Below are 27870 nucleotides of genomic sequence, written 5' to 3'. Positions count from 1 at the left end.
GTATAAGTGAATCCAGAATCTATGAGGAATAATCGCTAATTAGCTTGGGGCATGAACCAGCTTTGAATGAATCCATGAACATTCCAAGGTCTTCCCACCCTCTTGTTCTACTTTCAGCCCAACCCCCTATCCCTGCCCTTTTTCTTAGTGTCCCTATCTTTCCCTTCACACAAGTGAGGATAACAGTGATCCTTCTTCAACCCAGCTGTCCTTTTTATCATCTGAAAAAAACAAAAGGCGAAAGAAGAGTTTAGGAGGGAAAGGCCCTTTAGACGTTTGAGAATTTTGCTAAACAGGATTAGAATTAGTTGAAATAGGGGTAAACAGTAGCATGCTTCATGGGGGTCCAGGGGCATAGGAGTTTTTGACAGGGTTGTGGAGGGAAGACAATGGTTAGATTAGCCATCTGTGGGGCTTCTGGTGCCCGGCGTCATTAACCAGCTTAGGGCCCCACAGTAAAGCCAGACACCCTCCTTCCCCCCTTGCTTTAAGTGTTCAGCCTTGTGAGGTTTGTGTTGTGATGGGAAACATAACAGTGACAAGATAGTGTCTGATGAAGCTTTTAATTGCTTATGCAAACATTCGCACACACGCATGTATAAGCAGACTAGTGCACATCTGCCTCTATACTTAAGCCTTGCCAGCATAATCTCTCACTCTCACACACACACGCAGCTACCCCCACATCTTTGCACTACCATCCAGGGGCCTCAGCTCTTGGTTCAGGGGAACAGAATTTGACATTCGCTTTGTCTCCCTTTGTGCCTCCTCAGTAGTGGATTGGTGCCACTTTGCATATCACTGTGCATCAGTCGGAAAAGACACATCTCCAACAGTGGGACCATATTCAAGTATGTATCAAAGAGCACAGGAGAGGGATAGTGAAGCACGGCTTCATGTCGTTTAAAATCCCAAATGGGAAAATTTGATCAGATCCCACTGCGGAAAGACAGATTCATGTTTTTTTCTACCCTCCATCATGCAGTTTCTGACCGATTTGATGATTGACCTTTCATTTACGATTCATACTGCTTCTTAAATATATACAATTTAATTTCTTTCAGTGTATGTATAGATTGTTACAGATTAGAACAATAAAAAGTGACAAAGAGATTTCAAATCCGCATAAGTAACCATATTTATCAGTGAGTTGACTCATTAGGATCTTGACATTGTCTATAAATTATTAAAGACTTCACCGGTGACAGCTCACCATGCACACTCATTAAACAATATCCCCTGTCAAGTTTTCATGTCATGGAACTGCTATTAATATATTTTTGGCTGTATGGGGTTGACATACATGTGGCGCACATAGTGGCTGTTATGTGGCAAATGATAATCTCATTTGCAAACCCAAATGGCAGATTGTTTCGCGTTGGACCTAAATGAAGCTGCTGAGTTTATGCAATTACAAAGACTGAAACAAATCATATTTTTAACCCGTAGATAATAATAAGGATAACAATGACAGCTGGAGTAACAAGATTCACTTCAATGGTTGCGACGGATGGTAAAGTCTTGGAAATTATGCAGAAGACAGTTAATACATAAAAAGCAACACTGACTTAAACCTGTGAGGCTTAAATGACTTCTTAAAGAGTCTGATGAAAATCTTACTTTTTGTGCATAAATACTGCAGGAAAAATAAGTATTGAACAAACCAATGTTTTCACTCAGTTTGTTTCCAAAGAGGTCACTGACACATATATACAAAGAAATCAAAACAAATGAGTCCATAACACAAAGCAAATTAGCTGTGAGAAATCAGAATTAAAATAGCTTAAATTTGTCGGTATTTAGAAAGCAATACTATTCAGTAAAAGTGAATATTTAAGTATTTAGTTAATGGGATCCTGTAAAAACGGGTTTAATAGGAATGCAGAGGAAGCATCTCCTGATGGCTAAAAGAAAAGCGCGCTCAGAGTTATATTCCCTGGAATCTTATTGATGCAAAAGATGCCAAAAGAACTGAGTGTAGCTTTTTTCTCAAAATTGTCAATTCTCTCTGAGAGGAACATTGAGACAATGAGTAAGAAGTATTTCACTTCCCCATAAAATGGCCATGAGCAGGTACTCCTGGTATCTAGTCATCAGGTCACCACAAATTTGGCCTTACAAGGAGGATCCACCCACTTACTCTCCGCTCAGACATTGTTTTGTTCTGTCCATGTCAGGAGTTCAGATCTGTGCTGGTCGTCAGCCTTCCCGCCCACCTGGTAACTTCTGTCTTTTTTGCCTCTGCCTGCCTGGTTACTTTTCCGATCCCGCTGAAGCACCAATTCCTTTCAAAGTTTGCTTTTAGGGGTCTGGGAGTTGCTAGAGCTTTTCAGTGAGAACAGCTACTAATTTTGGATGAGTGTGTCCTACCCAGAGGTTACACATTTTGTAGTCCATCATTTTGAGAGACACAATATGAAAACATCTGTTATCTATTTTAACCCATCATTTTCAAAAGATGAAAATAACACATTCAGTTGCATTTTATTTTAATTTGATTTGATATTCCACAAGATGGACAGAGAATCCATATCTCCATACAAATCAAGCAGATGGATACATGTAACTTATTCTTCAGTGACAAAAACAAGGACATGCATTGTGCACCTTTTAATCTGCAGCCACCCTGGAGACTGGAATTACAAGCGGCACTTCTGCCAATGTTTGAAATCAGGGAACATCTCCGAGTGAGAGAGAATGCACTCCTTCACTGGATGTGTGTCTGCACCAAGTAGTAAGGTACGTGAGTTGTAATCCATCAAAATGATGGACGGCCTTCAGACTTTCCCATCACATAAAAAAAAAACAACAAAACAAACAAAGACAGAAAATGTTCAGTTAGTAACACTCTCACTCTCACCACTTCTTACTCCCATCCATGCTGGAGATTTAGACGTTGACATTTTTCCAAGTTTCATGCAAAGACCCACCAGTGGGTGAGGGAGTTTGTTACATAAGAACTTATTCAGCAAATGTACTTCCATGTAAATGTAGCAATGCATTCTCCCCTTTTGCACATTAGATTGTTTTTGGAAAAGCCAAAAAGCACCTCAAGTGAGTGTTAAAACATATTTGCGAAACTGAGAAAGTCTTTTCAAATTTTGCCATTTTCATCAAGCTTTTCTAATGCAATACTTTGCATTAAGAAAAAAAAGCCTTGATGGAAACATGGGCAGTTATTTGAATTCAAAAGAATATTTTTGGAAAGAATGTCAAAATGCGTACAAAAGGCCCTCTACCTTCAAGAGTTGGAGAATTTGCATGAAAAGTCTAGACAAAGCATTACACCCTAGCAATGCATTCTAGTAGTTTCTCCAAGCAGGAGATATGGAAATGTAATAAATAAAAGTTTTCTACTAAGCACAAAATGAATTGCATTAAACAGATTCAATTCTTACTGTGTCATTACACTTTATTATAATGTACAGACAAATTTGTAAGGATTTTTTTCGTATGTGAATGACTTTGGTTGCTACAGAAATCTTACATAAAATTTATGAGGACAGACTTGTATTTTTAGAGAACATGTTAACATATTCAATACTTTTGCTCCCATTGTATTTCTTTCTTTCCTAGTTGTGCATTTTATGATCTTGGTTGTACAGAGGGATAAAGCAGGGCAACTTATTTTGGTTAACCACATACCAGCTATGAAGGTGTTATCAACATCTTTCTTCTGTCAGACATAACAAGTCACCTATTACCATCTGGCTCGTAAGGAGCGGTTATCCAACAAGGTCAGGGTTAGGTTATCATGTCTGCATGTCACTTTTCTGCATTGGGTGATACGTGATTGATGCAAACACTGCAGGAGATTTGCAACCACAGATTGGCTTGTGCAGAGAAATACAAATCAGGAGCATGTTTGTGAAAGGATTATGAACATTTTCTGTCATATAAGCTTTATAAAAAAATAATAATCATGTCATCCTATAATTGTGTGATTGAAATACGTATACATTCTAATTATGTACTTCTTGTCCATCTGTGCATAATATGAATGGCAGAAAAGAGCATTTATATACCACTCATAATGCTCTGTGACAGATTAGAACAAGCTCCCCCCATCAGTCTATTATTGTTACCTATCTGATTCACAGCTTGTGAATATAGAGAGCTGTTTAGTTTGAACTGATTAGCAGCATTGTCTCCATTAGCCCTTCTGATGGAGTCACGCAAACTCAAGTGGCACTTTGGTATGGTGGCCATGTGCAAACGAGATCCCGATTAATGGATCATAGAAATGTTCATTAGTACTCCACCTGCCAGAGCAGTGCTTGAAAAATGCAAATTGGTTGTTGTTTTTTCTCCCTCCCCCACCCCCTCACCATACCACTCACCTTTCAAGAGCCATATGAAGTACAGTTGGAACATTTGGGTGCGGGTAGCTGGATTAGTGTGGAGGTTCAGTGCCGATGCACTTCCACTCAAAAGTGCTTGTTCCAGCAAAAACCTGAGCCCTCCACTCATTGTGTCTGGCCTGTTAATCACACAGACGCTCAAATCAGATGAAGGTGTTTGGGTGTCTGTCAGAATCTTCGACTAAATTATTAAACATCTGTCATAGTGTTTAAGGACATGAATCCACAATGATTCAGAAGAATTAAATGTAATAAGGTCTCTGTGTCAGCAAACAAAACCCAACTAAATTTCTAATGTCTCACAAATTTTAGCAGTGAAAAATTATATTTCCAATTTTTTTTTGACTTTGCTGAAGTTTCACGCCTGACATAGTACAACTTCAAGAGGCAGAGAGTAAAAATTGACACCCAGGTACACAAAGTTATTTTTGACCGTTTTCTGGCCCGAAGATAGTATCAAGAATATCAATAAGTAAATAATAATAATAAATCATTTATATTATTTACAGAAACAAGTGAGAAAAATGCATACTTCAAAAAATTTATTATTGATATTTAAAAGACACATTTGCTGGTTGTTATTAGGCCCGAGCAGCTAAGCGCTGCGAAGGCCTATTGTAATCGTGCTGTAAATTATTCTTATTATTCTTATTCTTCCGCCAAATAAATTGGCTTTTTGGGGGCTTTATCATATTCAAAAACTCACCAAACTTGGCGGCCGCATAGAGCCCGGTGAAAATTTACGTATTTTAAGGTCCTCGCAAAAATCGCACAAGAAACGGCTCAAGGGCGCCCCCTAGAAACTTTCAAAAGACCCTTTTCTATTCACTTACTTTATCGTAGAGACTTGAAATTCGGTACAGTTGTAGAGCTCCCCAAGACACTCAGAATTTACAATTAATGTCATAGTGCAACTATCCTAGGAAGTCGGCCATTTTGGATTGAAGTTCCGATTTTGAGCCCATTTTGGCCGTTTACAGACGTCGCATTTGATCGAACTCCTCCTAGGGATTTCGATCGATCGGCTTCAAACTCGGTCAGATTGTTCATAAGGCATGGCCGATTCAAAGTTATCAAATTCGTGAGTTTTTGAGCATGCTGAAGGGGTCGTACCAGGGGTCAAAGTTCACCGACTCACCAGAATGTAATAAACTGTTAGATCTCCTACAAATAAACTGAGAGAGCCACCAAGCTTTCTGTGTGTGATCACCTTTGGATGACCTACGACACCCAGTTGTGAAATTTTGAGATTACCTAAGCCACGCCCCCTTAGAACAGGAAGTGTCATGTTTTACTGCGAACGTTCACTATCTGACCCCTTTCACCTAATCAACATGAAACTGTGTCCACAGACAGAAGACATGTTGGTGTATTAGGGTGTCCAACCCCGTTTGGTTTGGATGCAGCAGGTGGGCGTGGCGGCGTGGCGAAGTGACCTTTAACGCCGTCTCCTTAAGTTTGTCCTTGAATTCCACAGTTTAAAGCCCAGCTGCACCAAACTCACTAGGTTTGATCCTTGTGGGACCCTCTACAGGAATCCAGTGCAATGTTTTGTGGGCGTGGCCTAATGTCTCAACAGCGCCCCCTTGAATAATTTAAATAATCAGCCCCAAGCCATTCTTTAACCTAGAATTATGAAACTTGGTACACTTGTTTATCATGTCAGCACCTACAAAAAAGTCTCTTGGAGCCATGGTCCAAACCCAACAGAAAGTCGGCCATTTTGGATCAAAGCCGCCATTTGCTGTTTTTCAGAGACGTCATATTTCATCGAACTCCTCCTTCAGCTTTTGAGATACAGACTTCAAACTCACTAAGCAGAGAGTTGAGACATTAAAGGTCTAAAGTTATCACAGGAATTTTTGTATGTCAAAGCATGTGGGCGTGGCTAAGTTCCAAACTTTGACTATTCGCCATAAAACATCAAAGTGACATAACTTCCACATACAAGGTCACAGCTGCTTCAGACTTCCTATGTCTCACCACTGACCAACCCTCATTTCATTCTCATGGTCAGATGATGACGTAACCTTAGCTCCGCCCACTTTTGACAGGAAGTCACCTGTTTTTTCTACTGTATGTCTTATTTTTACTGAGTAATACATATGGAATTAATCTTCTAACACCTGACATTATATGACCTGATGAGGAACTGTGATGATGAACTCTGACTCATGGGGGCGTGGCTAACTGGCTGTCCTTCGCCATATGCATAAAATTGTCTCTGAATCAAATACGCATCTTCCGATTGGCACCAAACTGGATACATTTGACCTGTGCTCAATGCTAAAGAGCCCAAAAGGTTTGAATTGTGATTTTACAATACAGCGCCCCCTGGATTATCCCATCATCAATATTTCCTCTCTACATCGACCGATCTGCACCAAATTTGTGGTGTCGCCAGGGAACCATGCCGAAGTAAACGGTGTGAACTGCCTGGCGGACGCACGCATCAACTGTGCAAAAGGGTACGCGGTGCAAGGCGAGCGGCGGTGCTGGGTCCTCCGCGGTGGCTATAGGCCGGAGCGGCGCTTGGCTGCTCGGGCCGCTTGAGGCTCCGCGGAGCTTTAATTATTATTATTTTTTGTGTGTGTGTTGTTTTTTTTCTTGTTTTTTTTTTACATAGAAAAACCCCGTGATGAAATACCAATACTACTACTACTACTACTACTACTACTACTACTACTACCAATGATAATAGTAGAAATTAAAAGCAAATAAGTAAAAAGATATCTTTGTGAAGCTTGTTGCCACATGGATGTAAGTCAATCTGGAGCAAGCAGCACACAAAACAATAAGGAGACAGTGAGACTCCACTACACATACCAAGTTTCCTACCAAAGGTCATTCCTCCACCCCAAACCAAGAGTAGTAAGGACATGTCTACCTGGTCCGTTTTTTTGTAAATGTACACTTTCTTTTAACATGAAACACATAGCATGCAAAATGTCACAAGTCACATACAGCATATTGATCCATTTCTGTACAATTTCTTTCATTTTCCAGTTTTATAATTACTTCAGTTACTTCGTGTCATTGCAGACAGATATAGCACCTGCTTTCATGAAAGCAGCAGGTAATCGATGTTTGGAATGGCTTCAAGGTTACTGACATAAAATAGAAGTTCAGGGATAAACAAAAAAGGTAGAAATTGTGGAAAAACTTGCCTTGTGGCAGGAAACAATTGCTAAGTCACTTCCTTGTGACAAAACATACAAGATGAAAGGCATTTAAGCTTTTCTGGCTTTAAGAAGGTAGCGTTGATTGTTGAGAATAAACACATTTTACGTTTTGAAAATTGCAATAAGTTTTACCTGAAATGTATAAATGTTCTGTCTCTCCCAATGTACTTGATTTGAATTGATACACCCACACATAGAAATACTATTAACTTCTGAACATAGTGCAACGCCTACATAATTCTCTAATGGAAACATGACATTAAAAGTTAATTTTAAATCTACTTGGAAACTGTGTTAAAACACGGTTCATTTATCAATCATAACTTTAATTTTCTGCTAGACAATATGCTGGAACTCTTTACAGTACTACTCTGTTCTTTCAGGTACTGTTTCTGTCCATCTGGAAGTGATGGAGAAGGCTCTGTGGGGTATTGTGGAGATTAGGTGTCCGCCGATATCAGGCCTGACAGGGCGCCAAGGCTCATCCCTTCTCCCCTGCGGGTATTTACAAAGTGCTTGGCTTGCCCACAGGTGGCTAATATGCCATGAGTGGAGCCTCCTCAATCCCATGTATGTTTTGTGTCCATATATATGTGTGTGTGAGGGAAAGGGATAGATAGGGAGGCATTAAAGTGTTGAGAGGCTTGCCGGATAATCAATCAAACAAACAGATAAAGAAGTGTGTGTATACACAGGTGTGTTCAGATGCCAATATGACCCTGTTTAATGTAATTTCTTTGCAAGTACATATACTCTCCAAAAAAGAAGTCTGAAGAATTTTATAGCTTGCATGTGGTTTTATATTGATTTTAATTCACTGTGGTGATCAAGTTTGAAGTCTGCATTTTTGAATCTTGCAGAATCCACTGAGTTACTGCAGAAAACAGTATGTCATCTAAATCTTCATTATCTAAAATTGCTGCACTATACTTGTGGGATAAGACTCAACTGGTTCCAAAATCACAGATAGGTCATGCCACAATCAGCTGTTACTGATTACAGAACAAGAAAAAAACTTGTGCAATCCTTATTTTTGTCTGTGTTGGACTATGATGATATCATTTGGTCTTTGTTTCTGCCTTTCTGTTGAACAAACTGTTGCTGGAATAATTCACACTGTGCTATGACAGCGACCAGACACGTCTTGGGTTAGCAGCTGTGCATGCCTCACTGGCTAACTGCCTCTAGCAGCTGTTACACCTAATAAAATATATAATATGTTTTATTAGGTGTTACAACCCAAAGTCTCGCATACTTTGGGCTGAAGTAAAAGATTGTCAAACATATTGTATTTCAGTTTTGTTTATTTCCTACTGTTTAAGGTGCACAGGTGACTTCATGACAAAGGCTCACAAGACAGAGGTTCAAAATATTGTTGGAAAATTGGACAAAACTTCTAAACTCCCCAAACTATATATTTCTAATGAGACAAGCTAGACAAGAGCTCACCTTTGACTGCACACGTTTCCAGTCATATGTGTTAACAGTCAATGCTGGAGAATGGGGTTATAGCAAAGTGATGTAAATGATCAGCCATTGTTAACACACCCAGGTGTGATCCAAGGTTTAGGGAAACATTTTTCTGAAACTTTGAGACCCGTTTTCCCACTAATTTTGTTTGCAGAACACCAATATTCAAATGTCCATATCTTCATTTTCAAGTGTTTGACAGAATTAGAACGTTTAGAGTCCACATGTTCAGAATCTTTAAATAGCTCACAACGCAACGAGGGCGATTTGTTTCTGGCCTTGTTGTGGCCAGTCACATATCTGTCCAATACAAATATTGAGTGTTTGTTCAATTATACAGCTCTTCTAAAGCCTTAATTATCTGAAGATTTCCTCTAAAGGGGAAAAAAAAATAGTTTTTCCATTTATTTTCGGACTAACAGTGTGATATATCAAGGGAAGAACAGTTATTAATCCAACACTATTTGCCACTATTAATGGCAAATAGTGTTGGATTAATAACAGAAAACTTAATGACTGCAAAATTACTGCTCATAGATTCTTTTGCTCAAAGAAGCAGAAAAGTTATACTTTAGAGTAGAAGCAACTAATAAACCCACAAAAATAGGCAGATTCTTCATATGGTATATTTTTTTTAGCTCTGTGATTTAAATCGTGTCATACTGCATGCTCTTGAAGTCATCTCTAATGGAATAGTGAACATTACTTGGTATTCAATGACTTTGCTGTGTTGGATTCAATACTTTTGTCCCTTTTGCATAGGAAATAAATGGAGCTTTGCAAAAATTCACACAGAGTGGTGAAGTTATATTAGCCACCCACAGTTTCAATCATGTGTCACCATCAGGAGCTCATATATAGTTTCTTCTGCTGACTGTCATCCAGTCACATACAGTAAAAATAGATTTAATGGTTAAATCAATCATCAACGTTCTATACGGCTCTGCCAAAGCTCCAGAACGTCACTATTAATAACGTGAGTTCAAGTGATTTGCCCTTTTGATGAAAACCAAATGTTCATATCCACACTGCCATTGGTGTGTACTGCTTTCTAAATAATTATGTGTGTATGTTTTGCATTAGTCATTGCAAATGTATGACTACTTGAGACTTGTGGATGTATGCTTACACTCTTCATTAAGGAAGAATAGAATATATTTTATGTTGCTTCTCCTGACCAGTAATAGATTTTAGGTGTTTGCTCTGCCTCTTGGGTGCTTGTTCACACATGCAATTATGTGTATAGCGTGTATATAGGTGAAAATATAAAGTGCTGTTATTTATCACTTTGAGGGAGTGTAGCCTTAGGTTCCCCTGATATTTGTATGTATTACAAAGTGATTGTGCAGTGGCTGTAGAAATGATGAAAGCAATTATGAAGGCAAAACTGTAAAGCTAAAAAACTGTAAAGCTGTGTGTACGTTGTTCACACAGAATAAAATGTAGGTGCGAATTTATGTACTTAAGCTAAAATGTAGATAACCTTGGCTCTCTTACACAGTAAGATTAAAGGGTAACACTTTATTTGAAGGGGGTGAATAAGACTGTCATGGAACTTTCATAAACATGATATAACACCTGTCATGAACATCAATAAGCCTTCATGAATATTTATGACTTTTGTCATAAAGTGTCATTCAGTAAATTATGGCACTTTTAATACAAAGTTGACATTATTCCAAAAAATCATTACTGTTTACACTTTACCTTTAATAACATAAAGTTACCTAATTTTTAAAGTGCAATCAGTAATACTTTTATAACAAATTTATATCAGTAATGATTTCTTGGTTAATGTCAAGTTGTCATAACAAAGACATTTTCAATAATGTCAACTTTGTATTAAAAGGGTCATAATTTACTGAATGACGCTTTATGACAACAGTCATAAATATTCATGAAGGCTTATTCATGTTCATGACAGGTGCTATGTCATGTTTATGAAAGTGTCATGACAGTCTTATTCACCCCCCTCCAAATAAAGCGTTACCGACTAAAGAGAAGTGCACAAATATACCACATAAGTTCAGTTTCTTATATTTACTTTACAGTTTTCTTTATTTTGTTGTGAACTTAACTAAGCTCACCAAAAACAAATTTAAATTTCCAAGTTAGTATAACAATTTACAAAAAAATCTAGAAAAATATTCAAAAATGTTATCTCGGATCTCATGAACTATTTGAAGAACTTGTGTATATATATATATATATATATAAAAAAAAAAAATTCCCTTCTCACCCTCCGCGGGTGGTCTGTTTCATCCTCTGAGCTCGGGTCCTCTACCAGAGGCCTGGGAGCTTGAGGGTTCTGCGCAGTATCTTGGCTGTGCCTAGAACTGCACATTTCTGGACTGAGATGTCTGATGTTGTTCCTGGGATCAGTTTGAGCCACTGCTCCAGTTTGGGGGTGACTGCCCCGAGGGCCCCGATGACCACAGGCACCACTGTGGTCTTCACCTTCCAGGTCTTTTCCAGTTCCTCCCTGAGGCCCTGGTATTTCTCCAATTTCTCATGCTCCTTTTTCCTGATGTTGTAATCACTTGGTATTGCTACATCCACCACAACGGCTTTCCTCTGTTCTTTATCCACCACCACAATGTCCGGTTGGTTCGCCATTACCATCTTGTCTGTCTGGATCTGGAAGTCCCACAGGATCTTAGCTCGGTCATTCTCCACCACTTTTGGGGGTGTTCCCCACTTTGATCTTGGGGCTTCCAGTCCATATTCTGCACAGATGTTCCTGTACACTATGCCCGCCACTTGGTTATGTCGTTCCATGTACGCTTTCCCTGCCAGCATCTTGCACCCTGCTATTATGTGCTGGACTGTCTCAGGGGCCTCCTTGCACAACCTACACCTTGGGTCTTGTCTGGTGTGGTAGATCTGAGCCTCTATTGCTCTGGTGTTTAGGGCCTGTTCCTGGGCGGCCAGGATGAGAGCCTCTGTGCTGTCCTTGAGTCCAGCTTTCTCCAGCCATTGGTAGGTTTTCCTGACATCAGCCACTTCAGTTATTTGTCGGTGGTACATCCCATGTAGGGGCTTGTCCTCCCATGATGGTACTTCCAGCACCTTGTCTTCTGTTCCCCATTGCCTGAGACATTCGCTGAGCACATCGTCTGTTGAGGCTTTGTCCTTGATGTATTTATGGATCTTGGATGTTTCATCCTGGACAGTGGCTCTCACACTCACTAGTCCTCTGCCTCCTTCCTTACGGCTCGTGTACAGTCTCAGGGTGCTGGATTTGGGGTGGAACCCTCCATGCATGGTTAGTAGCTTCCTAGTCTTAACATCCGTGGCCTTCATCTCTTCCATTGGCCAGCTAATTATTCCGGCAGGGTATCTGATTACTGGTAAGGCATAGCTGTTTATTGCACGGATCTTGTTCTTGCCATTGAGCTGGCTTCTCAGGACTTGCCTTATTCGTTGGAGGTATTTGGCTGTGGCTCCTTTCCTTGTGACCTCATCGAGGTTGCCATTTGCTTGTGGTATTCCCAGGTACTTGTAGCTGTGCTCTATGTCTGCTATTGTTCCTTCTGGGAGTGAGACCCCTTCTGTGTGGGCGACCTTCCCTCTCTTTGTAACCATCCGACCACACTTCTCTAGTCCGAATGACATCCCAATGTCAGTGCTGTAGATCCTGGTGGTGTGGATCAGTGAGTCGATGTCTCGCTCGCTCTTGGCGTACAGCTTGATGTCATCCATGTAGAGGAGGTGACTGATCGTAGCCCCATTCTTGAGTCGGTATCCGTAGCCAGTCTTGTTGATGATTTGGCTGAGAGGGTTCAGGCCTATGCAGAACAGCAGTGGGGACAGAGCATCTCCTTGGTATATGCCACATTTGATGGACACTTGTGCAAGTGGTTTGCAGTTGGCTTCAAGGGTGGTTTTCCACAGCCCCATCGAGTTTGCAATGAAGGCTCTTAGAGTCCTATTGATGTTGTACATCTCTAAGCATTCAATGATCCAAGTGTGTGGCATTGAGTCATAGGCTTTCTTGTAATCAATCCAAGCGGTACACAGGTTGGTGTGTCGGGTTTTGCAGTCTCGGGCGACTGTGTGGTCTACAAGGAGTTGGTGTTTGGCTCCTCTGCTATTTATGCCTATGCCCTTCTGTGCCTTGCTCATGTATGTATCCATGTGCCCGCTTATCTTAGCCGCTATGATGCCTGACATGAGCTTCCATGTTGTAGAGAGACAGGTTATTGGCCGATAGTTGGATGGGACTGAACCCTTCGAGGGTTCCTTCTGTATCAGGATTGTGCGCCCTTCAGTTAACCATTCAGGGTGAGTCCCATTTTGTAGCAGCTGGTTCAGTTGAGCTGCCAGTCGCTCATGGAGGGCAGTGAGTTTCTTAAGCCAGTAGGCATGGATCATGTCAGGTCCTGGTGCTGTCCAGTTTTTCATACCCGAGACTCTGTCTTGGACATCTGCCACAGTGATGGTTACCGGGGCTTGTTCAGGGAGGTTGCTGTGGTCCTCTCGTAGAGAGGTTAGCCACTGTGCATTGCTGTTGTGGGACGCCTCCCTTTCCCATATGCCTTTCCAGTATTGTTCAGTCTCCAGCCTGGGTGGGTCTGCTCTGTTGTTATTACCCTGCCATTGAGAGTACACTTTAGCTGGTTGGGTGGCGAAGAGCCGGTTAATCCTCCTGGCTTCATTCTCTCTCGTGTATCTCTTTAGGCGGCTGGCCAAGGCTTGGAGCCTTTGTTTGGCAGTTTCGAGTGCTTCAGGTATGGGCATCTGGCTGTACTTCTTGGGTACTGATCTTTTCATTGCACCCCTTTGGAGCTCTGACAGTTGACTCACTTCCCTCCTTGTTATCTTGATCTTAGCCTCTAACCGTCTTTTCCATGGTGGGTATTGGGGTCTCATGGTTGCTCTTATAACCAAGCATCTCAAGGATCACTGATGCTGAGTTGTATATCAGCTCATTGGTTTCTGTTATGGTGTTGGTAGGGATCGTTCTCAATGCCGAATTCACATCTTCAATGAGACTTTCTGATGGTACTTCACTCAGCCGTTGTAATTGGCGTCGGGGTCGTCTGGTGTTCATTCGGGCCATGATTCTCTCTCTCAGGTCAGTTGCTGCCTCATTCAGCTCAGATGGTTCGTTCATTACTGGGGCTACATACCCAGTCTCTGGGCGGGGAGTTGTAGTTGACTCCCTTCTGACCTGGCATCCTGGCTCCTTCCCGTAGCACTTGTGTCGTACCTCGTCAATCTCCAGTTGTGACAGCAGTTGCCGTTTGCGGATGTTGGAACACTGAGCTACTAGTTGTTTGGCAGTTAGTGTTGACTGGGGATGTCGAGCTAACCATTCCTCCCACAGTCTTTGCATGTAGCCCCTCTGACTAGGATTACTTGAGTAGTAGCATTCCAACAGATCCATGTTTTCATCTCTCGCCCATTTCCGTCTTGTATATATATATATATATATATATATATATATATATATATATATATATATATATATATATTGTAAATATCACTTAATACATTTCTCAGAATACTTCCACAGAATGAGGGTGCATTACAGTAAATGTAACACACCTACTTAAAGATATGTCAGGATTTGGTATTTCACAAATTGTGTCTGTTTCCTTCACACCTTCAGTTACAGCTGAGCGTTTTCAACTGTGGGCTGTCCTTCCTGGGCAGGTCTCTCTTGTAAAAGATATATTTTGATATCGAGAAAACAGACATGGTTAAATAAAAGGTTATCATTATCAAGTGATTTTGATTGATCTCCATGTAACTGTCTGCAAAACAGTTGGCAGAAACCTTTTGCTGAACTGACCTGGCAAAGTCTTATCAAAAACAAATAACACAAAAATCCTCAGAAGATGTTATCAAGTTTTTATTCAACCTTATTTATGTTGCATGGTAATGTTACTCATTATTGCAGTATTCTTGACTTATGTACTTGGTAGAATATTTTTGTACGAAGGGTGCAATCATGGCACTTACTAAGGCAACATGTTTTAAAAAGCTGCCTTGCCAGTATTCTTCTGTAGCCTTATCTTCTCTCCTTTTACAACTTTTATGTGTACATTAAAGCACTGAGATATATTTGAAACATAATGTGTGAGTGTTATTCCAGCTCCGTCGGTGCTTTGCTTTTCTTGCAGTGAAGCAATCCATCAATCTGCCGACTCCCTCGCCCAGCGTATCACATCTTCTCCTCCCTTTTGTATTATTGTCTACCTCCCCTTTTGTCTCACCCTTCTATCTTTTCCTTACTAATAATCTTCTCCTTATCCTACCTTATCAATTTATTCTTCTGAAAGCCCCATTTTAGGTATTGCCACACTATGTTTTTGTAACACTTATAACAGTTGAAACTATATATACCCCTTTAACACAGACATTGCATCCCATCCAGCTAAGGGCATTACCTCCATTCCTTGGGGCACCTCCTGGAAGGAACTAGCTGAGGTCAGTGTAATTGTAGCGACCTTGATCAATGCTCATTTGCCTCTGTGGCTGCTGTCTCTCACTTGCTAAACTCTTGCCAGCCGTCACTCATGCATCATTCATACAGAGTGTAAAGAGAAGCACAGCAACTCTGGAGCCGTCTAACCTCCGGGCCACAGTTGGACCCTCAGTGCCCTTTGTGAGTAACTTTGTATCTTGAATGCATGTAAATCAAGAGCTTGTTCAGTTGCAGTTTGATGGTGTAATTTGAATGAGGAGCATATGACTGCCAAGAGATAAGTCTGGAGTGAGTCATAACAGTTCAAGTTTAAAGCGTAACTAATCCCCCTCTTAAAGCAAACATTTTGAAAAACTCCAGCAAAGAGGGCAGAGCCAAGAGACACAGCCAAGTGTGGGGATGAGCAGAACGGGTGAGTGGGGCTGCAATCAGGACAAAAGAAGCACTGTTGTCAATTTATTCATTGTTTTCATACTCCTCCCTTTTTAAAACAACAACTAGCAATAAATCTAGTGACTCTCTTTCTGTGTTGCTGGAGACTTTTATGGCAGCAATGCTCTGCAGGTTGTTTGCCGGCAGGCTGTCTGTCCTGAGCGAGCAGCGGTCAGCCATTAGCTGCTGTTAGCCTCTCCTTCTTCCTCAGCCAGTCCCACACATACCTTCACCAATAGTCAGAGCAGAGCAGTCCCATTCCACTCTGCGTCCACATTGCAAATAAATGACATATTTATAAAGTTGAATAACGCTATCAATCAATGCTCACCAGTCGCCATGACCATGGCGAGAAAGGGGTGGGAAGGGAGGGAGCACTGTGCTTTTATACCCAAAGTGACAAAGTTGTACCTTACAACCACTGCAACCAGTTTGAAGATTAAACTGCTTAGTAACTTTTTGACCTCTTGAGTCAAATATTCTTAAGCAGTTTATCAACAAAAAAGGAAATTTGGGGGCGAATTTTACTATAAAGTGATAGATCATCTTGCACAAAGCACATCATTTATTGGTCTATTTTTAGAGTATATGTCTATTTTTACAGAGTAACATAAACAATGTCTTTTTTTAAATTACTCTTTTTACAACAGAATGTGGCTTCAGAGTATCTGTAATGATGTGAGCAGTTAAAGTTAAAATTTATTTGTAGAGCATATTTCAGTAACAAGGCAGTTCAAAGTGCTTTGCATCATAAAAACACAAAACTACAAAGTCAGAGAATACACCAAGCAGTCAACAATTGGGAAAACCAGCAAGCATTACACTTTGCCAAGTGCAATTATTACACATCAAAATGTTGGTCAGCATGTCATTCATTATGGCTCAAAAGTAACTCTAAACAGATGTTGTTTTTTTAGCCTAGATTTAAAGGAACTTAGTGTTTCAGTTGTTCTTCAGTTTTCTGGAAGTTTGTTCCAGATTTGTGGTGCTGACTTTAGCATAAAAGCTAAAGTCTGCTTCTCCATTTTTAGTTCAGGTTCTGGGGATTCAGAGCAGACCAGAACCAGAAAACCTGTATCCAGAGGTCTGGAACAACAACAGCAGCAGCAGCCTGCTGTAACCTGAACAAGTGGGAGCATGTAGACATTGAATTGGAGGGATCATAGGATTGAACCTTAGCACCTCACATGTGACTTCTGTCCATTTCAATGAGAGGCTACCTCATTGAAACAAAGAAATCCCTTTTCTTTATGTAAAGATGAGCAGCCCGGATCCTCTACACGAAGCAAAGCTTAGTACAAGGGGCTGGTTTTCACCAGGCTACTTTGCCCCCAAAAGTCTTACTCATTAGCAAGGGGAGCAATTTAAGATGCAATATGGCAAAGACGGAAGGGAGTACGAAACATTCACGGTCAGTGTTTTATTTTTTGTGGTCATTATAACTAAAGAAACTTTGAGGTTTAGTTTTATAGCCACGGAGATTCCCCTGCCTGGCAGATGTAAAACTGGAAGGAGAGATGGTGACAGTTTGTTTGCGTGTGGGTGGGGTGGTGCGCGCATCTGCAAGGCAAAGAGAGGCAGGACTATTATGAAAAACAATTATTCTTGTAAAGATAGGCAGAAAACAATAAAGCAGCTGTGTGCACTGGTCTTGTGGTACTGACTGTACCTCCCACTCTTTCTTGCCTTTCCCCCTTGTCTCCATCGCCTCATCTTTCCTTTGATCACTGGCCTTTCTTTTCACAGGACTCACTGTGGCTCATCACACGCAAACACTGTCTGTATGTGAGAGTTTCTCCACCTTTCTTCCATCTTTCCTTCCCTGGGTACACCAAGACTTTGATCTGCATCACAGACTCCCACAACCCTTTCCCCTTTTTTCTGCTTCCCTGCATAAGATGAGTCTCCAGTATGCATGAACTCCTCGGGGCTTTGTTCACTGTTGACTTACTTTATATTTGCCAAAAAAACACAATTTCTGAAGCCGACAAATATAAGAAGTATGTTGATAAGCCACTAGCTTAGCCTTAATTATCTCTGGGAAAGCTGTGGTTGTGTTTAAGTTTAAGTTAAGCCCTGAAATGAGATAAAGAAGAAAACAGAGAATTATAAGGCAAGAGAATCAGATTAATTTCAAGGCACTAAAAAAAGGTAGTGCTAAAGGTGTACAGAGTAAGAGGTCAGTCTCACACGTGTTTGGGCAGATGGCTGCCTTGCTAATCAAAACAAAGTTCTGCTGTGAGCGGAGCGCTTGCACTGAGAGTGAGAACTGAGCAGCAAAAGCGACGAAAATATGGGGAGACGCTCCATCCCCTTCTTTTTCTTTTTTTTTATCTATCCACCTCGTGTGGTGTCCTGGTTGTTGTGCTGCTGTGTCTGTAGCTCCGCCCCTTTTAATGAAGAGCCAGCTCCCGACGTTCACTTCAAAGAGCCGACTCCGAGAGCCGAAACGTTTGCGACTGACTCATCACTATTACAAAGGTTCTCTTCAGCCCTGGCATCAACATCTCCATATGAATGCGTCATTCAGAAATGTGTTTTAAATGTGTCCCGAGTGGCCGCATGGATACAGAGCTCACTTATAGTGCTGTTTGCAAATAAACAGAGAAAGGAATGCTAGAAGACTTTCATATCGATTCTTCTTTGTCATGTTCTTTTTTTAAACATCATCATTATACAGCAGCAGGATGTTCATGAAGCGCGCAGGGATGGCGAGGTTGAGAGGGCACTGTGTAATTTACGCAGCACTGTTTATTTATTAGCCTACTACTAATTAATTATGACGGGAATTTCCTTTGTTGAGGGTGAATACTATTGCTAAGACAACTCCAAACGTCTACACTACAGCCAGAACTGTGCCACGTATGTGTAAATAAAAAGCATGCTACTTACTCAGGCATGCTACTTACTCAGTTGCTGATTATTTCATTAAAGGCAAAATCTGTCCTCCGCTTTTTACGAAGGAAGAGTTCAATGACTCTGTCATGGAGCTGATCAGTTCCACCATGTCCTTTTCAACAGCCTCAAGGTTCCTCAGAAGCATTAAGCTAGTGGTACAACTCAAAGTTAAAAACACTTTTTTGGGCATACCGACCTCACTTTATGATGTCCAGTTCTTCTGAAAAACTACTGAAAATCGGTCTCATCATTCTTGAGACCAAATGAAGTTCTCCTCTTCGTTCAGCTGTTGTGGGGACAAAATAAAAAAAAAATACAAATATTAATGTGTGCACACTCTAAAAGGCAATACCTATTCTTACTTAAATTAGGTTTGTATGCTTTACTCAAGTCTCACTAAATTGTTTATTCAACTCAAGTAATGTGAGCAATGTACATGTTTGGCCTGAGAAAAGTACAAGACTACGTTATTTTGAGTAAACTGGATTTGACTATTTTTGTCACTGGAGTGAATGCTTCAGCTCAGCGGTGCGCATGCGCAGTAAAGTGCGGGAAGCTTCCATTGGAAGAAACAGAGCTTCTTTAAAGGTGAGTTATTTGTCTTCAGTATATTTTCATGTGCCATGTATGCCCTTACTACTCGCATATATGGTTACAGGTTAATTTTTCTTTGAAAAGATGATGCATAAAAGTCTTTGCAGGCTAATATGTTAATGTTAGCATTGGCTCATGGGTCCAACATTAGCTAAAACTGCCACGCCTTTTACTTGAGAGCCTTTAATGTTTTTGTCCATTGTTGTGGAAAAAACTTACCAAGCACTGTTCAGGTAAAATCACTCAATCAGGTTTATTTATGAATTATGCACAATACAGAGAGCTTGTAGGACAATCAATCATGAAGCAATTCTGGATGGAAAGCTCTGCCAGGCAGAGACAACACATGAGTCTTTTACACACATTAAAGTTAATTTTAAATTGACTTCTCTTATACTAGAAGAATGAATTTCTAAACTCTTAAACATCCTTAGGAGTCAAACAACTAAGAATGATCATAATTAAGCTACCCAATTTCATGTGTTTTCTAGAAAACCCAACAAAACAAAAAAATTACATTAGTGCAGTGAAGGTATAGATAAGTGTCCGTTCAAAACCCAACAAGAAAGCGCAGATTTTCCATCTGGAAAGTAGGTAAAGTGTAGAAGCAGGAACACTGATCGCCTGCTCAGGAGGATTTGTTACCTCCTGTCATAAAAGTATAAATCTTCACTCTCTGCTTCGGCCACTCGACAGTGGACCAGCAATAGTTCTTTGAGTGGAGAGCCTTTCAGAAACATCCAAACTAGCTGTTGCTCTGGACATTGTCCTCTTTGGTGTCAAACGTTGAAGTACTTGATACTTGGTAGAATGAAGTTTTGCTGCTCACTCTATTGCTCTGTTGTTTCAGATTTAAAGTCGTGATATAGATGGACATTACAGACAGGTCATCTTTCACAGTGGTTGATGTGAATTAATGTTGTTCCTTCCTTCTCGCCCCTCTCCCCCACTCGGTCTCGGCGTTGCTGCAGCCAAATCCTCCCCCGTCTCTCTCCTCTGGCTTCCTGTCAGTCCAACTGGTTCTGGTGTTGGATCTTTGGGTTGTCTAGATCGTCCCTCAGGAAATGTCCATGTTGTCCACAGATGAAACAAGCGTCAACAGTTCAGAGTCGTCTTCTCTCACAGCTCTGAAGCATGGAGAGCAGACCAGCGGAGGTTGTTAAAGCTCAGTCTCTCAGTCTCACACAGTTTTCAGTCCAAATGCCCAACAGAAGACTGACAGTTGTCTCCTGGAGGTGATGGAGGTTTTTTCTGTCTTCTTGATCCTCCAGATCTTCTCGATCATTTTCATCGGCTGGTTTTATAGGAGGGACATCATCTGGTCCATGGGAGGACAGATGGGAAGAGTTGAGGTCAGATGCACCGCGCGAGGCTCAGACAGAGAGAAAGAGAAAAAGCACATAGAAATCAATTAGGGTTTGTTTTGTCATTTTCCTTGTTGTTTTCTATACATATATATTTATGAATCTTATTTTAACCTTTTACGTGATCATATAGTTTTAGTCATTTATTATCCATCCAGTATTATGGCTCCTGTTTGTGGAACAGTTTATTTCCAATAAAGGTCTTTAGGATTCCAAAAAGGTTTGGTTTCCTCAATTTAGAAAACTCAAGGAATCACCTGCCTTATTTACCTTCCCTATGACTCGTGTTTAGTCAGAATGCTAGATTTGGGGTGGAACCCTCCATGCATGGTCAGTAGTTTCCGAGTGTCTTAACATCGGTGGTCTTCATCTCCTCTTTTGGCCAGCTGATTATTCCTGCAGGGTCTCTGATTACTCTGGTGAGTTTATCACACAGACCTTGTTCTTGCCATTAAGCTGGCTTCTCAGGACTTTCCTTATTCATTGGAGGTACGAGGGGGTACCCAAAACTTTCCAGAATGACGCTGCTGCACGCGCAGTTTTTGTAGTACACGATTCTGCCTGTAGGTATTTGTTCAACCACGCCTTCTCAATCAGTGTGCCAAGCAGCGTTGATGTGGAAGGTTTCATCTACCCGCAGTGAATTTTCCTGTAAGAGCTGTTTTGTCCAGCCGTTGTTTTTCTTCATGGAGAAGTTCTATGAGCAGTGCGCGGCTGAAGCTTTGCTTCCTGCTCGGGAAAAAAGCATCGGAAACCATTCAAATGTTGAAGTGGCAACCTCGATGAGGTCACAAGGAAAGGAGTCACAGCCAAATACCTCCAACGAATAAGGCAAGTCCTGAGAAGCAAGCTCAATGGCAAGAACAAGATCAGTGCAATAAACAGCTATGCCTTACCAGTAATCAGAGACCCTGCAGGAATAGCTAGTTTGCCAAAGGAGGAGATAAACACCACAGATGTTAAGACTCTGAAACTACTAACCGTGCATGGGGGGCTCCACCCCAAATCCAGCATTCTGACTAAACACGAGCTGCAAGGAAGGTAAATAAGGCAGGTGATTTCTTGAGTTTTCTAAATTGAGGGAACCAAACCTTTTTGGAATCCTTTACTGTGGCCATTTAAAATAAAACCTATTGGGCGTATGTACAGTAAAAAGAGGAGTGGGCCCAAAACTGACCCTTGGGGAACCCAAGCAGAGCAACAAGGTCCCAGAATACTGAAATATTAAAACTGTACAATTCATGTTTAAGGTCAGAAATCAGCAACTTCCACCCAATATACAGAAAATGTTTTGTGACAGAGAGGGAAGTTATTATTTAAGAGGTGATGGACATTTTAAAAAACAATGTATTAGAACAACCATGCAGAGTTTTTGTTTATCGGTGCGTGGAGTAGATGTATAGAATGGATTGAATGATGAGTTCAAAAAAGTAGAAATTTAAACCAGCTTAAAAAACTGATTAAAAAGGAGCTTATTGCAAAATGTTCTATAAGATGACTGTTTTAAAGTCTGTAAATACTATTGATGATATAAATACTTTTTAAATAATGGGACATCTTTAAATGTCATGTAAAATGGAAACAAGTTGTCTTGTTTTGATGTTTTGACAGTTAATTGATTATAAATTGATAAGTATGAAAGGGGCAGGACATTGATAAGTATGAAAGGGGCAGGACATTATAAGATATTACATCTTCTTCCTACTCCTTTTCAAACAGAAAATATAAAATTTGCTTGTCACTTGGGCATAATAATTTGTTTTACCTCTTATTTCTGTAGTCTGTTTCATTCTATTTTATTTTATTTTATTTTTTTCTTTCTTGATTGTCTTTTCTGTCTGTTAGAAATAAAAATAAATACATAAATAAATAATTAGCTGGCCAAAGGAGGAGATGAACACCACGGATGTTAAGACTCAGAAGCTACTAACCATGCATGGAGGGTCCCATCCCAAATCCAGCACCCCGAGACTAGCCACTTGGAAAGAGGCAGAGGACTAGTGAGTATGAGAGCCACTGTCCAGGATGAAACATCCAAGATCCATAAATACACCAAAGACAAGGTCTCAACAGACAATGTACTCAATAAATGTCTCAGACAATGGGAAACAGAGGATGAGGTGCTGGAGGTACCATCATAGGAGGACAAGCCCCTACATGGGATGAACCACCGACAAATAACTGAAGTGGCTGATATCAGGAAAACCTACCAATGGCTGGAAAAAGCTGGACTCAAGGACAGCACAGAGGCACTCCTCCTGGCTGCACAGGAACAGGCCCTAAACACCAGAGCAATAGAGGCTCAGATCTACCACACCAGACAAGACCCAAGGTGTAGGTAGTGCAAGGAGGCCCTTGAGACAGTCCAGCACATAACAGCAGGGTGCAAGATGCTAGCAGGGAAAGTGTACATGGAATGACATAACCAAGTGGCAGGCATAGTGTACAGGAACATCTGCAGAATATGGACTGGAAGATCAAAGTGGGGAACACCCCCAAAGGTGGTGGAGAATAACCGAGTTAAGATCCTGTGGGACTTCCAGATCCAGACAGACAAAATGGTAATGACGAACCAACCGGACATTGTGGTGGTGGATAAACAAAAGAGGAAAGCCGTTGTGGTGGATGTAGCAGTACCAAGTGACTACAACATCAGGAAAAAGGAGCACGAGAAACTGGAGAAATACCAGGGCCTCAGAGAGGAACTGGAAAAGGCCTGGAAGGTGAAGACCAAAGTACCATACCATCCCATACCAACTTTATTTATGAAGCACGTTATACACCAATAAATTGATTAAAAACAAAAGAAAACTGACCAGCAGTAGAAGGGTTAAGAACATGATAGAACCGAGCTGGAGTGCATGTTTTAGCTTTAGCACAGGACAGCGTTATCTCAAATAAAACAGGCATATGGTCTGAAAATAATGAGTCACCAATCACTAAATTACAAACTGGTAGACCATAAGATAAAACCAGAACAAGACTGTGACCATGCTCATGGATAGCACCAGTCAGACTGCACAAAATTAAAAGAATCGGTTACATTAAGAAATGACTGAGCCATAGGTGAAGTAGGACAACAGACATGAATATTAAAATCACCAACAATGAGAACTCAGTCATACCTTGGCATGATATCAGCCAGGAAATCAGAAAAGTCATTTATAAAGTTTTTGTTGTACTTCGGTGGCCGATAGACCGCCGCACACAGCACAGTGTGAGAGCTGCCGAGTTCAAATAGGCTGATCTCAAAGCTACTAAACGAGGCCAGAGGCAACTGTTTACAAGTAAAACTGCTTTTAAAAACAGTCACTATACCTCCACCGGACCCTGACATCCTTGGAGCATTAAAATAGCCACAGCTCCGCGGTACAAGTTCATTAAAAATGCTGGAGTCACCAAACCACTTGTCCATGATTCTGTTAATAAAACATCCAATCAATAAGAGGAAAAGAAATCCCTAATGACGAAAATTTTATTTGTCAGCGACCTGGCATTTACCAAACTCATCCTGGCAGAAATCGGCGGGTCTACACCATCAGGTGGCGTCCGGTGCTCCCGGCAAAGAGGCCGCAGGTTGCTAGGATTCACCCTGTGTCTACAGGGCCGAGGAGCGCAGGGACCTGTGGTAGTGCCTGTGGTCATCGGGGCCCTCGGGGCAGTCACCCCCAAACAGATCCCAGGAACAGCATCAGACATCTCAGTCTGGAAATTTCAAGTTCTAGGCACAGCCAAGATACTGCGCAGAACCCTCAAGCTCCAAGGCCTCTGGTAGAGGACCCGAGCTCAGTGGATGAAAGAGTCCACCTGCGGAAGCGTGAGAAGGGAATTTATATAAATATGAATAAATATATATACACATTGCCTGAGTATCTCCAAGTAGGTTTGATTTTAACTAGCGTTTCACCTAGCAGTAAACTACATTATTTTTTTCTTATGTGCACAACTATCAAACGTTTCCCAAATACAATGTGACACCAACACTGAAACTGTGAGTTTCTGTAACAGTATATGTTGAGTAACTGAGGGAAATAACATAAACAATATTTAGGGCTCTCTAACAAGCACCATGATGTGCAGAAGTGCTTACATCCCATAACTATTTCTAGCATTTGCAATGCTGCAGCCACAAATTCCAAGATATTTTACAACAAAGATGACTACTTCAGATCAACACAAAGTGCTGCAAAGTGTAAGGAAAATAATTTGCAAACTTTCTACCTTTCTGATAACATTTTAAAACTTAGAAATCTGACTCGTTATCAAATTTCTGGGCCTCGTCAGAGAACTTAGGAACAGGAAATTTAACAAGGCAAGTGATATCAGATCTGAACCTGTCCGAACAATATCAGATGATACATAGGGTGCTCACAGAAAGGAACATTTTAAGTCTGCTTTTAAAGCAGGTGTTTCTGTTTTTTAATAGAATTCCTTTAACTCAAGAATTAAAGCCAGTTCTAGGAGTTTAAGATAAATGTTGTTTTTTTTTCTCATTTCTGCCTTTGCAATGATTCTGCTTAAACATCTCTTATACTTGGTATCACAAAACATTAGGCAATATCAAGATCGAATAATGGTAATATTAGCCTAAATGCAGCCAGTGGCATGTGGGCTATAACTAGCATGTTGTCTTACAATGACTTCCTCCATTCAGTGTGCTAAACATGGTTAATAAATAAACAAAATAGCTAAAAAGCTTATTTTAGGAAAAAGCCTACTTTTAATGTGGGCAATAGTTACATTAGAAATGTTTGTGCTCTGCTTTTTGATTTTTACTTTTGCAAAAGAAAAAATCTGAAGTTCACTTCGTGGCACTTGGTTACCAGTAAACACACTCATCTCTTAACAGATTAATAACAAATATTGTTTTTGTTCAAAAAAACATATTTCTTCTGCTCTTTTGAAATACCACTTATTTTATACTTGTTAACAATTGTGTAGTTGGTGATTTTTTCAGAAAATTTAGTTCTTTTTGTCATTAGTGGTAGATAGAAAACACAAATTCAACACAAAAGCAAAAATCTCGATTTAGACTTCGTGGCAGTTCGTTACCAGAAAAAAACCTACTTATCTCTTAACGGAAAATTAATATTAAGAGTTTATAAAACATACGCTCCTTCAAAATACTGCTTATCAGCTTAGATACAAGAAATTTATTGTTGGTACATTTTGCAAAAGTGAAAATCAGATGTTTACTTTGTGGAACTTTGTGGAACTTGGTTACCAGAAAACGCGATCATCTCTTAGCAACAGATTAACAGCGTAGCAACAAAAATTCTTATTGATAAAAAATATGTTTTTTTCGCTCTTTTGAAATACCACTTATTTTACACTAGTAAGAATTGTGTAGTGGGTGAATTTTGCAGAAAAGTTGTTTTTTTTGTCATTAATGGCAAATATATCAAACACACATTCAACACAAAAGTAAATATCTCGATTTATACTTCGTGGCAGTTCGTTACCAGAAAAAAACCCCGCTTATCTCTTAAAACCAAATTAATAACAAGTAGTTTATAAAACAAAAGCTCTTTCGAAATAACGCTTACCTGTTTAGATACAAGACATTTACCGTTGGCAAATTACGCTAAAGTAAAAATCTGAAGTTCTCTTCGTGGCTCTTGGTTACCAGTAAACACACTCATCTCTTAGCAACAAAAATGGTTATTGTTCAAAAAACATAAAATTTGTTCTGCTCTTTTGAATTGGAGTGGCGCGGCAAAGTGAGAAGGATGGAAAAAAGAGGGCAAGGAAAAGCCAAAAACTGGACACATTTTGTTCGTCGTCTTGGAGATGAAGCGGAGTTTTTTGTTGGCAGCGATTCAGAACCGCCAAAACTGCCAGCCCAGCCAGGGAGCCAGGATAGTTACAGGTAGCAACTCTAATGTTAATCACAATGTGTGAGTTCACTGATTATAAACTGTACCAGTCCCAAGGTTTATAGTTAAGGTTTACATTGGAACCGCCTGGGAGAGCGGCGCGCGTGATTCGCACCGAGTTGCAACGATCCAGAGATGCACGAGGCGCATGCGGCGGCGTCAGCTCGTGCCGCTGCGTGTCCGCTTCAACGCGCACAATGAACCGAGCTCCGTGCTCATGATAAATTAAAACAAATTCAATAATTTCCATTGGCATGATTTATCACTTCTCTTTTTATTTATCTTTCTTTCTACAAAAAACTGTATGATAAAAGCTTTCAGGTTGGTGCTTTGGTCTCAGCTAAACATTTTTTTGAAGGAAATTTTTATTTACAAAGATTTCAAAATTAATTTTCTTTGTCGTTTTGTTTATTTATTTTGTATATTTGAAATGCCTTCCAGTTGCAGTGTTAAATGTTCATTATAATTTTAAGTTTACTGATCTTTCAGATTGTGTTCTTGCATTATAATTTTCCCATTAACATTTATTGCTTAAAAATGGTCTAAACACAAAAATAATATTGTTTATCAAAAATCAAAATTTGTTATTGTGACAGGTCTACACACATATGATAGTGTAGTTAGTTTATTGCCATGGATGGCATAGTTACTTTGAAAGAGTAATTTGATCACTGAATGAAAAATTCATCCATCAGCTAGAAAATGTGCATCTCTTTTCCCTCCATTGCTTACGTTTGTGTTGCTGGTGTTACATATGAAACCTATCTCCCCAAGGAAAAAGAAGAAAGCAACAATATGTGTTTTCTAAAAATAATCACAAATACTTAACTTGGATACGTAATTTTAATCTGATTATTGGATTGTAAATAGTAACACGTTAGATTACGTGTTACAAGGGGTCAGATTAGAGTAACAGTTGATGGCACCATTGTTTGACATTTTTGCTCAAGCTATTTACGGATCTTTCAAGTTTCCGATATGTGTCCCCCCCCAATGATAAACTTGTACCTACGCCCTTGTGTGCAGCACCGATTGCATTAAATAATAGCAAAAATCTGATGCTAAGGATGCTCTGACCATCCATGTCAGTAGGTGGAAAACTTCTAATATTGTAAGCCTGCTAACAGGCTCTGTGAGCCTGAAATTCACTTGAAAGCTGATTGGTGAAACAAAGACAACAAAAAAAAGAACTGTTCCTCTGCAGTTCATTTAGACATGAGGGCCTGCTCTGTGGAAATCCAATTCGCATAACAGTGTTCT

The 27870-nt window shown here is 40.3% G+C and overlaps 1 long non-coding RNA gene across 1 annotated transcript; it reads right to left on the bottom strand.

Moving 5' to 3' along the window:
* Nucleotides 1-19604: 19604 nt before the first annotated feature.
* Nucleotides 19605-26700, bottom strand: LOC145551432 (uncharacterized). The gene is made up of 2 exons (XR_014087269.1): nucleotides 26281-26700; nucleotides 19605-24541 (listed from the first exon to the last, which is right to left on the bottom strand). It is a non-coding gene; the product is annotated as an uncharacterized LOC145551432 (long non-coding RNA).
* Nucleotides 26701-27870: the final 1170 nt, after the last annotated feature.

The sequence above is a fragment of the Poecilia reticulata genome, chromosome 4 (genome assembly GCF_904066995.2).
Source record: "Poecilia reticulata chromosome 4, P_reticulata-male-v2, whole genome shotgun sequence".
NCBI lineage: Eukaryota > Metazoa > Chordata > Actinopteri > Cyprinodontiformes > Poeciliidae > Poecilia > Poecilia reticulata.
Note: the sequence above shows the minus strand (reverse complement) of the source record. Positions and strands in the feature narration are given on the sequence as shown.